The sequence below is a fragment of the Dromiciops gliroides genome, chromosome 3 (assembly GCF_019393635.1).
Source record: "Dromiciops gliroides isolate mDroGli1 chromosome 3, mDroGli1.pri, whole genome shotgun sequence".
In the NCBI taxonomy this organism is placed as follows: Eukaryota; Metazoa; Chordata; class Mammalia; order Microbiotheria; family Microbiotheriidae; genus Dromiciops; species Dromiciops gliroides.
In genome coordinates, this window is record NC_057863.1 from 232,527,842 (window position 1) to 232,533,943 (window position 6,102).

Consider the following 6,102-nt stretch of genomic DNA (forward strand, 5'->3'; position numbering starts at 1 on the left):
TTTTCTTCTATGAGAAGAAAAAACAAAGATGACCAGATCACAGGACAGACATTGAAGAATCAAAGGACTATTAAAGTTTAGATTGACCAACTAGATATCAGGACAGAAACACCTAAGAAGTAAGGGGAGATAAAATTCTATAGCAAGAAATTCAATTAGGTGTGGCTACCACCTGACCTGAGCTAGGAGACAGAGATAATACCAAAGGTCAGGACCATCATTTGAAAAAAAAATCCCCCATGACTCAAAGTTATATGACATTCATCCAGGCTTTCCCCACCCCACACGAAAAAGGAACTTTCCATTTTCAGGTGGACACCCCATCTATCCTCTATAAAAGCTTTTGCCTTCTCTCTGTTTGTGGAGGAGAATGTTTCTAAGCTCTCCTCTCCTTGAGGTAAAGTTTTCTACTTCTCTCTTGGTAACCTACACTAGTGCCCAAAACAAACAGACAAACAACAAACAAAAACCAAAAAATCCCAACACATTTTAATTCTAATTAGATTCTGTTTGAAAGTATAATTCTTTACTGAGGAATACCTAAGGACCCTCACCTTTCCCCCATGACAGTACTATGCCATAAAAGTTACTAAACTGTAAATATCCTTTGACACAGTGATATTATTATACCATAATCCAAATAGATCAAAGAGAGAACAAATTTATGTAGATGAAAATATTAAAGAGAGCTTTTTTGAGGTAGCAAGATACCTTGGGATTTAGGGACTAGATTTTTTTTCAAGGACCATGCCTTAAACCCCAAATCACTCTGGCTTTCATTTATTGGCCAACAGTAGAGCCAAGCCCAAGCCTTACTTGGTTAATGTTAGGGCTCTGATGGTTCAGAGTGAGTGTAAGTAGCAATTGTTTCCATTTTGGCAAGAAACCCAAGGGTCTTCCCTTCCCTGACTGATTTCTTTTTCTTTTTGACTAGGTAAAAGAGGCCATTCTTTGCCTCATTTTTTTACCTAGCCTTAATCACTGAATAAGTGTGACTTCAGACAAACTGAGACTTGGGAAAGACATTAGCTTAAAAAGCTCAATGCCTCTGCATCTGAGGCCAACTGCAGTCATCCTGATCTATATCTTGCCAGTGAATTCAGATGGCTCCAGAGAGAGAGTAAGGATGATGACTTTGCAAAGCCCTGCATCACAAGTTACATGAAATTTTGAAATTTGCCTCCACTTTACCTGAAAGTGATGACATCATGTTCCTGATGTCATGGTCCTCTTCCAGAATGAAAGACGAACAATCTGTTACTGATTCTAATTACACCACAAAGATTTGGTCCTCTTTCCTCATTTTTATTAGCCACCACTCTTGTTCATCTCAGTCTTCTTGAAGCCATAGGAGGCATTGAACAATGAACATGAAAAAACAGAACCGCTCCTTTTGCTGAAGCACAACCCAAGGCTGCACTGTAAGAAATGGAGACCAGATCTCTGGGGAAAAGGCTGAGTACTATGGGGAGAAGTCTTCACTTTCTGTGGTCTTAGATCTGAGTGTTCGTTAATTTGAAGATACAATTGTTTATATTTTTATCTTTGTGAGACTAAGTGTTTATAAGGTGAGCTAGGTGCTACCCATTGGGAGAAGTAGTAAATATTCCCAGTTTCTACCTTAGTGCAGTCAATAAGGCAAAGATATGAGAGGTTTCTAAGATGTGCCTGCATCTTTTTAGTCTCAGAACTGAATCTGGATTCATTATTCCATGGAAATCTTGACTCTAAAATTAGCAGTGTATGCCTCTGTGACACATCCAATAATAGTTTATCAGCTTTTATCCTAATTAATCTTGTAACTACATTTTGACACCAATCCATTTTCTCCTTGAAACACTGTGCTCCCTAGTCTTCATGTCATACTTTCCATATACCATTTCGTTTTATCCTTATAACATTCCTTTGAGGTAGGTGCCATTATTACTGCTATTTTTCAGATTAAGAAACTGAGGCTGGGAGGAGTTAAGTGCTTTGCCAATAATCAACAAATTCACTAATAGTGGCCTGATGTAGGATTTGAAAATGGTTCTTCCTGACTCCAATTCCAACACTCTTATCTATTGTGCCACTTAATTGTCTACCTCTCATTACTCATTCTTTTTTCTTTCTTTCTTTCTTTCTTTCTTTCTTTCTTTCTTTCTTTCTTTCTTTCTTTCTTTCTTTCTTTCTTTCTTTCTTTCTTTCTTTCTTTCTTTCTTTCTTTCTTTCATTTTTTTTTCAGGGCAATTGGGGTTAAGTGACTTGCCAAGGCTCACACAGCTAGTAAGTGTTAAGTGTCTGAGACCGGATTTGAACTCAGGTCCTCCTGAATCCAGGGCCGCTGCTCTATACACTGTGCCACCTAGCTACCCCTCATTACTCATTCTTCATATTTTTCTCTATCATTTCTTCTGAACCCCAATCTGTAGTTATCTTACAGGGATTAAGTCTAATTTCTAATTTCTCTATAGTCACTTCTTTTGAGAGGCTACTTATACTTTTTTTCAACGATAATTTTTGTGTTTATGACTCTCAAGTGTACGTTTGCAGCCTTGGCCTTTTACTTGATGTGCTATCTACAGAATATCTATAAAACAATAATCATTGGCAGTGACATCATCACTCAAAGCCCCAAATATTGGGTTTCTAATCTCTTCACTAATCTCTTATATGAAATCATTTACCAAATGCTATGAATTCTCCTAATAGATTTTGATCCCTATAGATTTGGCTCTCTATCACCTTTTTTTTTTTAACAGTCACCACCCTGGGCAAGTCTTATTCACCACAGTCTTTTTGATGGTTCCCTTTCATTCAGATTTACCTTCAAGAGCTTCCAACAACTGGTACTATCTACCTAACCAAGTCATGTCTTGCATGTCAATAACAATGAATGGTAGGATGAAGTGGAAAGCAAAGAATCGTGTGAGGGTTGCTTTATCGACTGAAAACCTTATATTCCTTATATCCCTTCTATTTTCTTCTTGGTGGTGTCTTCAGTGATCTTAGTATAGACCCTATTCATTTTGATTGCTCTTGTTCTTCTCTCTTGGAATGCTCTCCCAACTGTTAGTCATCATTATAATTTGGTTTTTTTGTTTGTTTGTTTGTTTTTAGTAAGGCAATTGGGGTTAAGTGACTTGCCCAGGATCACACAGCTAGTAAGTGTTAAGTGTCTGAGGCCGGATTTGAACTCAGGTACTCCTGAATCCAGGGCCAGTGCTCTATCCACTGCGCCATCTAGCTGCCCCGTCATCATTATAATTTTCTCCCAAACCCTCAAGGCTCACTTCTTCTAAGAAGTCTTCTCTAATTAAATTCAAATCAAATCACTCTTGCTTTGTTCAGCATTTTTATATAGTTACTATTTAATTATTTTTTTTTGCAGGGCAATGAGGGTTAAGTGACTTGCCCAGGGTCACACAGCTAGTAAGTGTCAAGTGTCTAAGCCAGGATTTGAACTCAGGTCCTCTTGAATCAAAGGCCAGTGCTTTATCCACTGCTCCACCTAGATGCCCCCTATTTAATTATTTTTAACTGCTTGTGTAGTCTTAATTGTAACATATAATGTAGAATGAGATCTTTGAATCTAACCTCTCATTTTATAGAGTAGGAAACTGAGGAGCAGATAGACTAAATAACTTTATATGGTTCTACAAGTATTAAGTGACAGCTCTGGGATTTGAACACAGGTCTTTTGACTCTAAGTGTTCTTTCCAGTATATCACACAGTTTTAAAGAAAATGTTTATTTTACCTAGATTTTAAGCTTTTTTGAGAGCAAGAACTATGCTTTCTTCTTCTTCTTTGGTATACTTTAGGATATAAAACTACACATATTTATAAATGGATTTTGGTTGAGTGAATAAAAAATAATATAATTGAAGTTCGTGTTTCTATTGCATTGAATTAACCATTTAATTCAGTCAAATTATGGGGCAATACTGTCAAGCAATTTGCTGTCTCTACCTATAATCCTGAGCTCCTCAATGTTATTGTAAAAAAGACATACCACTATACCAGCTGGCTCCATGACAAATTCATTCTGTCTAATCTCATACTGGCCTTTACAGTTGTACAACCAATCTCTTTTCCTTCCTTATTGACCCTGTATTCTGTTTCCTTTAATGAATGTTTCAAATTCTCTCTTTTTTCCTCTTCCATTACTTCCTGCATTCAATCATTATCATCATGTTGATTCTACCCCCATGGAATTTCTCAAGTCCCGCTACTTTTCTCTATTCACATAAGTATCATGCTTATTTCAGGACCTCACCATTTCTTCCCTAAACTACTCTGATAGTCTCTTATGTGGGGTGTATGAGGTGTTCAGGGAGGACTAGCACCCTGCTGAGCCCTTTTCAGGGCTGCTCATCCACATTTGGTTTTCGCCTGTCCCCCAACTCTCACCTGTGGCTCCAAAGAACTATAGCATGCAGAGCAACCACACTCTGTTAATTCCATCTTGTCACATGGGCTAAACCAGGTTGAGGTAACCAACAGGCCTCAGTGAACTGGAGGAATGTCTCCTCCAAGCATATAAAAACTTCCCCTGGTAAAATGGGCACATAAGAACCATCTGTTCTAATAGCCATGAAGGCAGCTGATGCAGATGCTGTATCAGGGGCCACCTCCAGTCATCTTGACTTTTGTCTTGCCACTGGACTTTGATGACTCTGGAAAGAAGATTGAGGCTGACAACTTTGTGCAACTCTGCCTCACTTAAATCCAATTCACACACAAGTCAAGACATCACACTGTGATATCCTTGGTCCTCTTTAAAAATGAAGGACAAACAACAATCTCTTATGCATTATCCTTTCTCTATCTCCCCCATTTACAATTTATTCTCCAAACAGCTATTGAAATAATCTTCCAAAGACAGAGGTATGACCATGTCGTACTCTGACTTCAAAACTTTGAGTCTTCTCTATAAAATTCAAACTCCTCAGCCTGACTTTGAAGCTTTCTATAACATAGATACCAGGATTAGAGTATACTACTTCTCTCCATGAACAGTAATATTCCAGCCAAATCAGCTCCTTGATTTTATCTGAACTCACCATTTCTCCTCCTCCTCCTCCTTCTCCTTCTCCATGTTTATTCACAACAGGATCAGTGTGGTTGTTCGGTCAAAGAGACCAAAGCCCATCATCATCAGACTCTTCTGACTCCTCCTTCTTTTCCTCCTTCGCTGGAGCAGCAGGGGCAGCACAGGCAGCAGCTGAGGCAGCAAAGCCAGCACTGGCAGGAACAGCGACGGCACCACCCAAGGACATGGAGGCCGGCAGTTTACTGCTCCCCTTCATGATCACATCTTCGATGTTCTTGCCTTTCAGCTTGTCGATGACCTTAATCAGGCACTCCTCCTCGGACTTGATGCCCACGCTGTCCAGGATGTTCTTCAGGTCCTTGCTGTTGGGGGGGTCGTTGCCGCCGAGGATGGCCAGGAGGTAGGCGGCCATGTAGCGCATCTCGGCGGTCTAGGCTCTACTCGGGTTTGGTGTGGAGATCGCGGCCTGGCGCTGCGGGTGCTGCAGGAGTGGCGGGGCCCACAGAGAATCCGACCACGGTGGCGTCAAGGCCGGGAAAAGACCCCATTACATCTTCTGCTTCATGAATTCAAACAAACCATTTCTTACCTCCACTTTTCCAATTACTTTAATATTTTTATTGCTTAGCTCAGGTGTCACTTCTTCCATGAAGTCTTCTAGGTCACCCCAGTTGTTAGTGATCTCTCTTTCCTCAATTTCCCTTGTAGTATACATATTAATGTTTTTAAGAATGTGGTGAAATGTATGACTGGGAAAGGAGATGGGCTTGCCATGAAATAAGAGCAAGGGATAGCAAATGTTCAGCCTGTAGTCTACTTTGGTATTCATGTGACATCAAATTATCTAAGGGAAAACCCTGGATATTTTGGGTGTACCCCCGGTTGGGGAATTTGTAAGTGTGAGAAAATAATTAGTAATAATGGATTTCTAGGAGAAACCCAGACATTAGTTTTTGCTACTCTTTCTCCCTCACACCAGAAACCTGCCCAGACATCTTTTTTTAATTTTTTTTTTTTTTAGTGAGGCAATTAGAGTTAAGTGACTTGCCCAGGGTCACACAGCTAGTA

General features: G+C 39.7%; 1 pseudogene; it reads right to left on the reverse strand.

Moving 5' to 3' along the window:
• Positions 1-5,085: 5,085 nt before the first annotated feature.
• Positions 5,086-5,455, reverse strand: LOC122747390 (annotated as a pseudogene).
• Between the last annotated feature and the right edge of the window lie 647 nt (positions 5,456-6,102).